The 9,782-nt window shown below is 45.9% G+C and overlaps 1 long non-coding RNA gene across 1 annotated transcript; it reads left to right on the forward strand.

Annotated features, from left to right (window-relative positions):
- The first annotated feature begins 3,273 nt into the window (after positions 1-3,273).
- LOC116664417 lies at positions 3,274-8,782 on the forward strand. Its single transcript, XR_004320960.1, has 4 exons — positions 3,274-3,537; positions 4,852-4,938; positions 5,469-5,594; positions 7,922-8,782. It is a non-coding gene; the product is annotated as an uncharacterized LOC116664417 (long non-coding RNA).
- Positions 8,783-9,782: the final 1,000 nt, after the last annotated feature.

Genomic DNA, 9,782 nt, shown 5'->3' on the forward strand with positions numbered 1-9,782 from the left:
CTTGGAAAATATCATACGAGGGCCCAGCTTGGTTTAGCTTGGAGCTCAGAAGCCCTAATGCAGAGACCAACGTGTCCTCCAAATACTTAGAGGTCATCTTCGTGTGGGGGTGGATTTGCTCTGTTGTTTGCTGTTGCTTCAGAGAACAAAACTTGGTTTAAAAAGGGGCGGGGGGTTTCCTCAGGGAAGCTTGATAATATTGACTTGCTGGGGGGAGGGAGGTCAGTGAGGGGAGCCCGTGATGGGCGGAGAAGGTGGTGTAAGCACTGTTTTCACGTTCGCTCCCAGCCGCTCACGCACTCATACAGAACCTGAGCACCAGAGGCCCAGAAGGGGAAATCAGGACTCCGCGTTCCCTCTGAGAGGCGGGGGTCCTGGCCCTCGGAGACACAAAACCAGCTCTGGTCACCCAGCAGGATGAGCCTCAGAACTAGGGCACTTCCCATTGGCCGTATGCCCCACGTCCTTCAGGGTCTTGACTCACCAGCACCTTTTCGTGGCTGCTATGCTTTTCTTTAAAATAATCATTTAAAATACAAAATATGGTCATTACTAAGAATTTGAAAATCACAAAAATATATACAGTGAGTACTTATTTGAAATGTCATAAGGTTCAGCATATAAATATAAATTTATTTTCCGTAACACAATTGAATTTCTGACTCTGATCCCTCTTTTGTGAAAATATGATCTAATCACTCCCAAGTAGCTGATTTCCCACATGCTTGGGTTGAAACGCAGTCCAAGTTAGGTTTGCCCTTATGCTTCTTCTCCCCACTGGGGTAAGAAGAAAGCCTGAAGTGGAAAGGAGGAGACTTATGCTAATACTTGACCTTAGCCAAGGTCAGAGAGGGGTGTCCAGCTTTGCCTTAGATCTTCTGCCAGGTAGCCTTTCTCATGTGGTCCCCAGACACATCCACCTGGCAGGTCCGGCTTGCCCCCATCTAACCCATAGCAAGACAGTCGTCCTGCATCCTGCTATCAGGGTTCCCTTACTCAGCTGTGGGACCCTGTCTGGACCACAGGCTTTTTCTCAGCTCAGCGCTACCCTCGTTAAGCTTGGGGAAATGCGGCTGCTGTGCCCGCCCAGGCTGCGGGGGCTTCCTGAAGCTGCCTTCAGGCTCACCTGCTTAGATGCTGCCGTCAAGGCCCCTCCATTGCTCTAGAGCCGCCCTGCTACTCCGGGGGCTTCTCCCTGGGATTTGACGTCTCCTTGTGCTACCCGTGTGCCCCTTCCCCTTCCCCACCCACAACGTGCAGCTCCGGGCTCCTCTGCTGTGGGATCCCCACGCTGTTCTAGGGGTGGTTCTATTGCCATCTCAACCCGAGGGTCGGGAGAGGGGGAAAAAAAGGTCTGTCTGACCATCCTTTCTGATCATTTCTGTCTTATACTTGGAGCATTTCTTTTGTTCTTGGATCTTTGACGGGTGGCAGTTTCTAAAGCACCAGGTATTGTCCTGTTTTGCTGATGCTGGAGAAACAAAGCATGTAGTAAAGAGCAATTAACATCTCACCTGTCATCCTACCACATATAAATGGGGAAACAAAACATCCACAGTCTCATTACCCAGAGATAAACAGTGTTAATGTTTTGGTGCATTTCCATGTTTTTTTCTACACAAAGACTTAATATTTTAATACAGTTTTAGTATAGTACAATCATACTCATGGCCAACGTTGTATTCTTTTTTCATTTAACATTGTAAATTGAATACTTTCCCATGTCATTAAATAGACTTGAAAAAACATGCTTATAATGACTACGTATGATCTGTTGTGTGTATCATAGTTTATTTAACCATTCTCTTCTTTTGGACATTTATTTTGTTCTCAGTTGAACACTCTAATAGACAAAGTTGCAATGAAGGTTTTTATTCAGGAATCGTTGGCTTTCTAGTTATTTTTTCGGGATAGAGTCTTGTTAGTGAAATTTTTTATTCATACGATGTGGACATTTTTGAAACTCTTTTTTAAAATTAATTTTATTTATTTATTTATTGAAGTACAGTCAATTACAATGAAACTCTTAATTTCTCTGGCCCAATTGCTTATCAGAAAGGCTACGCCAGTTTCTTCCCTTCCATTTAACTGGTGTGTGTTGACAGACCAGCTGTTTTCTCTTTTCCTCTGCTACTGTTTCCATGCTGAGTTTTCTGGGAGTTTAGACATGGGGAAACCGTCGGAACTCTTTTTTATTGTATTTTATGAATATCTTTGACTTTAATCAACTATTCTATGTGTCTAATTCTCAAACTAAAATAGCATTGCTGTCAAGATGAATAAAATGGTCTCTTATTTAAATTTTTTTCAGTTGGAGAAAGAAAGGTTGCCATTTACTTACTGACAGTCAAGAAAAAACCAGATGACCTTTTGATATGTTTTCCAAGAAAGCTGTAGCAAAGGATGCCAAAGGGAGGCTATAGGTGTTCAAGCATGCCCGATGACAGCACTTGCAAACTTTGAAAGATTTTCACACTCTGAATGCATGTACCCATGAGAGATCGTGGCTCAGTTTCATCCACCTGGCTCCAGCTTCTTGGCAGAGCAAGAGGAGATAAGCATTTACTCCACTTTCTGGTCATCCGTCTCATTATTTTAATGACTTACCTGTGCATTTTTCTTTGAAAGCCACATCACTGCATTAAAGCAATGCCTGTTAGCATATTGAGGATAACAGGGGCTTATTAGAGCCTGTTGGGAAGAGCAGTCCCAAAGATCTGAGAGGATCACCAACCTCCAGGAGGTGGCAGCAGGGTGCTGGGCAGAGCTTGCTGTGTGGAGCCCCATGCGGCCCATGGCGGAGTTCCAAGATGGCAGCTGAGGATGCGACCAGGTCCCCTGCACTTGTCAGTAGGGCTCTCCACTGGGGCAGCAGTGCATTCAAACTTCCAAGGCAGAATTCAGCTTTAATAGTTGCCAGTCAGGAGCCAGGACAAGAAGCATTGCGGCAAGCGTAGGGTCAAAGTTGCTGGGGGTTGGTTCTGTCGGGGTCCTGCCGAAGGACATGGGTCTCGGAACGGACGGACAGAGCTAGAAGTGGGGAAGCACTGAGTCAGGCAGCGAGAGCTCAGGTGAGAGCTAGAAACCCAGCCTCTCGCAAAACAGGACATGAACAGGTGCACGTCAGCACAAGCCAGAGGAACAATTGGTTTTTGCAGAGAGGAAGTGGCAGTGGTTGGTGTTTAAATCTTTGGGCCAGATCCCTGGCTCTGCCCTTTCTCGTACTTAAAGGGCCTAGGCCCTAAGAAGCTAAGCATTAATTCCTGATAAGCCTGGTGTATCTTCATTCCTGTGGGTATGTATTGAACTCCAGGTGCCTGGACACAGAGTGAGGAGAAGGCACCATCTGCCCCAAAGGAGCTGCCCTTGAATCACTTGGTCCAGCAACATCTGATCAGAAAAGAACTATAGGGTATATGAAATGATCACAGCGTATATTCTGTGGAGAGAGATCGGCATTTATATCTCCAGTGTCAAACATCGGTCCACGGAATGCAAATTGCCCTTCTCCAAGGACCCATCAGAACTCTTACAAAGGTAACTGAGCACCAGTTGCCCTGGAAGTCATATGGTAGAGCCCTTTGTACTCAGTGCCAACGCACCAAAGTTGGGAGGCATTGCTCTGAGCCGAACATGGCAAAAAGTATTAGACCACAGTGATCAAAGGTGATCACTTCCTTTCTTGGGTGGAGAAGGGGCTTGGTAAGCTGACCACCAATCCTGCGTTTATAACTGTGACCTGGCTCTGAAAATCCAAACCCTGAAAAGGAATGCACATGAGGGAATAAATGGGGGACAGCAGGGCCTGGAGTAGGGAGGGGCAGGGGAGAGGGTGCAGGGGTAAAATTTAAGGAGGTGCATATTCTCAGGGTCCCACCTCCTTAAAATGGGTGCCTTAGTCCTCTCCTTTGCTGGATCCTAGTCCCAGCCCTGGGGAAGGGGCATGATCAAGACCAGAATAGAAAAAAGAGTTTGTACTTCATTAAATCTTTCTACTCTTTCAAGGAAATTTTTTTTTTCTTTTTTTACCATTTGGCTGTTGAACATCTGTGTGAATCAGCCTCCAGAACACGGTGATTCTTGCAGGAGGCTTTCATTATCACACAGGAAACTATGGGAAACATTTCATTCTCTTTTGTTTGGAAGAAGACTTCCTCCTACATGCTGCTTAGTGTGGCCTTGACACCCACTCAGTCTGTCTCACAAAAGAGAGAACCATTTTAGCATAAAAGAAAGGATGGGGAGATTTGGATTTTAGGAGGCTGGAACAGCTTCTCCTCCAGAAAATGTCATCATCAGAGCAAATGCTATCGATTCCTCATTCTGTAAGAGGCATTGTGCTTCAATCCTCATAGCTCCAGGAGGGCTGTGCTCTTCTCATCTTCCCTTCCTTACAGAGGAAGAAATGAAGACTCAGAGAGGTTCTGCAACTTGCCCAAATCACACAGTAGTGGAGCCTGGATTTAGCCCAATTACTTTTTCTCTATTAACCTCAAGCCAAAAGAATATAAGGTCCCCCAAAAGCCGAGGAGGGTTGGCGCCTGGGCACTGCCTGTAAGTGAATAAATCATTTTTCTTAATAACAGGAAATATAGCTATCTGCTGTATTTGAAGAAAAGCAAAAGAAATAAGAAAATGTATGTTAGGTTAACAATTAAAAGAATTTAAAAAGCTAGTTTACCCATCTAATTTCAGTCAGTGGAAAATATCTAAAAAATCAATTTTGCAGGAAAGACTTTTACCTGTTGGTTTTGGGGATGACTCAGCTGGTGTTGAAATTATCTCTACCTCAGGTTTAGGAAGTAAATAAAAGGTAAATGATTACATCATTTCTGGTTAAATGTTTTTCAGTGCAGAGAATCACATCCATCTCTCCTGCTGGTTTCTGTCATCACCTTTTGATATCTTCAGAGTGAGTGGCACTCTTCAGACAAGAAGGTGAGTGGTGAAACCATTGTCTTCTAATGAGCCCCTTGGTGTGCCGTCTGGGGCCTTTGGACACGGAGAGGTTCAGAGGAGCTGTGGCCTTACTGTCCAAGGGTCGTCTGGTTATACTGAGACCTTTGGAATCAAGCAGCTCACTGCCCCTTAGTAAATTTGGACATTTCCTGGAGTTTGGAATGGGTCCTTTTGATAGTGAGTTAATATTGTAGGTTCTTTGGATCCATTTATTGACTTGTATTGAGTAGTCTCTGGATGTACATCCGTTAACATCAAAACTATTTCTTGGACATGTCCATTGTGCTCGGTGCTAAGGATACACAGATGGAAGGTGTCCCTCCTGTCTTCAGATGCTCACTCTTGGGTCTGTCTCCACAGCACTAAGCTAGTTATTGTGCACACACGAGAGAAGTGTAAGCTGTGTTCCTGCCCTCAGCCTGCGTTAAATACAGGGGAACACAATCCTGAGCTGAGACGGTTCTCAGAGGACAGCAGTGTTTATGTCATTTTCAATCTTATATCCCCAGCACCTGCCTCCTGTCCAGCACAGACTGAGCTCTGTACGTGATCACTGAGGGGCTCCTGGCCAGACTCCCACTCAACTCAGAGCCCCTTCCAGTGTCTGGAGTCTGCCTGAGGACATTCAGATACAGGTATCTCTCCACCCCTGTGGCAGCCCGTTTATTATGAATCACTCTAGTAACTCGAAAGTTACTAGTTTCCTTCATTTCACGCCAACACCTGCCCACCTTGTTACCTTGCCAACGGATGCAGAGTCTCCTTTCAGGACCCACACAGATGAAATTGATTCCCTGGTCCATGTGTTGGGCCCTAGGCATTTAGAGACATCCGTGTTCGAGTCTGCCACCCTTCTCGGGCCACCAGCCTCTCTGTTCCTTCGGCTTCTCAGGTGACTTAGTTTTGAGACCACTTTATCATTTATTGAATAGACAAAACGCACCAATGGTTAAAAAATAAAATGAATCATCTTGGGATTGGGAGCCGAACAGTGCAGGTGAGCAGCGTGGACATGGGTACGCACACGTGTGAGTGGGCGAAGGACAGCTCAGCGACTACTAGGAGGGGACACGGTGGGCCACTTGCCACTTGTAGGACAGGAGGTTTCTCCCAGTTTCCAGAGACTTATCTGGACTCTCAAAAGGATTAACAGTGAATAACCAGCAAACTAACAGGCCATTCTTCTCCAGAGGTTGTCTTGATTAGACTTCTCGTTGCTGAGGGGGAAGTGTGTGAGGCTAGTGGATGACCTGTAAGAGAGACCACGTCTCCACTTGTCTTGAATCCGGCAAGCCTCTCAGCTGGTAGCGTTTCTTCAAAACTTTATTAGCTGTGTGACCTAACTAGAGATTCGATTACGCTAAGCCTTCGTTTCTTCATCTAGCAACAAAACTAGGCTAGTAAAGATGTGAGGAAGATTTAATGAGATAAGATTGCAAACACTCAGCATAGGGCCTGGCATGCTCCTGATAAATGGGAGCTCTTAATAACCCCAGTAACACAGTAGTACTGAAAGCAGAAAAGGTACCGTGGGGAATACCATGTGGCTAAGATACGGTCTGTGCCTTCAGTTAGCCCGTGCAGACACAACGGAGCCCAGTGACTAAGAGTGAGGGCTCCTTAACTTTATCACCTTTGACAACTGACTTAACCCCTCTGAGTTGGTTTACTCATCTGCGAAAGGCTTAACAATAGCAGTGCATACTTCAAAGCATTGTGGAGAGCATTGCATGAGATTATACACTTAATATTCCTAGCATCGGGTAAGAATATTACCACTTAGAGAGAAGAAATAGAACACTATTTCTGGAAGAGTGTGACTGCATTTTTTGCGCCAACATGCTGGCAAAGAGAGAGCCGTGTGTCAGTCACTTCTAGCAACAGGAGGGAACAGAAGGAGAGAGGGCGATAGTGATATTGTGGAAAAGCACCTATGGATCCTGCCCTGTTCCCTGTGCTAGTGGCCAACCCGAGGAAATCCACAAGGCCGGACGCGGGGATGAGGAGCTGTAGGCACAGGTCAGAGTAGTCGACTGGCAGCTAAGTGCTGGGAGGTGGTGAGCCAGGCAGGGAGGTGCTGGAGTGCAACTCAGGAGTTTCCCTGGGAGGGGATTTGCATGGGCATTTAAATAATTGCCTTTGCTCGGTGGTCCTGGAGCACCTCCAGGTGAGCACCTGCCACTGACCAGGCGTCTGTTTCAGGCAGTGGTACAGGCCTCGCACTCCAATGTGCTCTGTGCTGGGGGTAATGCTCTGCTGTGGCTGTCTTGAAACTCTTAATAATTTTTGAACAAAGGCCCTTATGTTTTCATTTTGCATCAAGCCATGAAATCATGTAGCTGGTCCTGTTACTAAGAGGAACCAAGCCTGCAGGCATTCAGGGGAGAAGGGGGAGAATAATTCCCCTCTGAGGTGGGCAGGAGAGAGGAAAGAAGCTGTCATGAATGAGGATGCATTTTGAATTCGACCATGGAGAATGAGCAGGATTTGGACAGGTAGAAATGAGAGTATGGCTGTCTGGTTGGAAGAAATATGCTGGCGAAGTTGAGAGGTAGAGCAGTCTAGACTGTGTTTGGGGAATGGTAAGAAACCCTTGCGAATGTGGGGCCCCCGTTCCTGAGCTCTGCTGGGACAGCGTGGTGCTCCGTGGGCCCTTCACAGGGCAGCCTTTACTCAAGGCTTTTCTTGGTCCTTTCCTCCAGGTTCCATTCTGCAAGATGCTTGTTCAATGAATACATTAAATTTAGCCGTATTATTCATAGAAACCATGAACCAAGGCAGGGAGGCAGGAGAGGCAGATATAACAAAGAATCAAATAGAAAATTTTCGTTGGAAAGTATGCTTATTGAAATAAAAATGAAAAATACTTCAACGTGTCAAATGGTAGATCAAACACAGACCAAGAAAAAATTCAATCAGGAAGCCCTATCTTCTAACTTGCTCTCTCTCTCGGTCCTTTTAGAACACAGTTCTGTGTGGGGATTTGCACAGCAGGCACATGGTGGAAGCAGAATCCTGACCAGGGTCCACATCCTGTCCTCTGCCTGCTACTCCATACTGCAGTGGTCCTCATTTCAGTCCTTAGTGGTGGGTTTCCCCAAACAGAAGCCTGGAGTGGTCCAGAAAGCACGTTGGCACTTCTAAATTTAGCTATAGTCATACCCTGGCCATGCCGAGGAGAGACAGCATAAAAGGAAAAAGGCATTTTTCTTTTAAGCATCTCACAGTCTCTATCCCCAACCTCATTACCCTAAAATATGCATTTAAAGTTCTATTTCTAGTTTTTGTTGTATTTTCATTTGATTTTCATAAATATTACACTCTGCCACTTGATCCACATGCCTTGATTTTTCTTTTCCTATGTAAATGCACCATGGCTTCTAAAAGTTGGAGCTCCCGTTCCTCAGTTAAATGAGACAGAGTTACATAGATAGCTAGTAGGTTTTGTGTAGTCCCAGAGCCTCAGCCTCCTCCTAGGCTGTGTTGCTGTGTGTCTGGGGATTGGTGAGACAGGGCACCACCTGCAGGAGGAGTGGGGAGCCTTCTGGGGCAGAACCCACCTCCTTGAAATAGAGCCAGGATCGACAGGCCTGCCTGGTACTGAAGCCTCCTGTCTGTCACTCAGATTTGTCTCCTGGCCTGGCCCTGCTTTGAACTCATTCTCTGAGATCTGTTAAGAGAAAGAACTGAAAAGGGGCTGTCCCCAGAGGACTTCAGGAAGTTCAAGCATTTCTGTTTTGATGCGTGTTTACAGTCTATAGCACAGAAGAGCAAAGAGACCTTCTCCCACGGTCTGCACAGAATTCCACATGGCCCTGGGTGCTCTGTGGCCTCAGCTGGGGCAGGAGAGGACAATGTCCATCAGTTGGAGTGGTGCCCAGGACAAGGACCAGCAGTTCCTGGGAGCAGACAGCAGTGTCCAGGGCAGGCAGTGGTGCCCAGGACAAGGGTCAGTGGTGCCCAGGGGCAGGCAGTGCACTCTGCAGAAGAGAGGTATGCTCTCATTGTCCCCATGTCATTTGATTGCTGTTAGAAAGTCAATTCCACTCACTGCAAATAGCTAATATACAGCATATCTTGAGAAGTGAACAGAGAATGTAACATTTAACCAAAAGAAATTTGGAAGCATTGTGTTTAAGAAGGAACAGGAAGATAAACAAACGTCCTACTGTATAGCACAGAGAACTATATTCAATATCTTGTAATAGCCTATAATGAAAAAGAATATGAAAAGGAAGATGCATATATGTATAACGGAATCACTGTGCTGTACACCAGAAATTAACACAGCATTGTAAACTGATTACCCCTCAAGGAAAAAAAAAAAAGGAATAGGAAACAGTTATGCAGGAAAGTGTAAAGCAACAGAGACCAGGTTGGACAGAGAGGGACGGGTGGCAGCATTATCTCTTTGTGAAAAATCGGAAACTAACAGTTCAAGGTTGATTTACTTTCTGATGTAATATAATGTAAGTCAACATTCAGTTTGTTATTCCTATGCCTCTGTCCAAGAGCTCAAAGATAAGTCCAGGGAAAAGTTATTGACCAGAGGACCTGGAGGCAGGGCAGGAGGGCACACAGTGGAGTGGATGAGGGCGGGGCTTCTGCTCTAATTCCACCAGCAATGCCCTTCCTTTGATATGAATGATTAATGTTTCCTCAGTCTAACATGAAATGCTGTGTGAGTTCCACTGTGACAGGCCACCTGCTCTGCCTGCTACATCCCACCCCAGTCAGGTTACCCTGAGCCATAAGCAGGGTGGCTGTCCAACCTTGATTTTTGCAACTACTTCAATTGCTTAAAGGTAATTTGCTAAACATTT

This window comes from Camelus ferus, chromosome 1 (genome assembly GCF_009834535.1).
Source record: "Camelus ferus isolate YT-003-E chromosome 1, BCGSAC_Cfer_1.0, whole genome shotgun sequence".
NCBI classification, from domain to species: Eukaryota; Metazoa; Chordata; class Mammalia; order Artiodactyla; family Camelidae; genus Camelus; species Camelus ferus.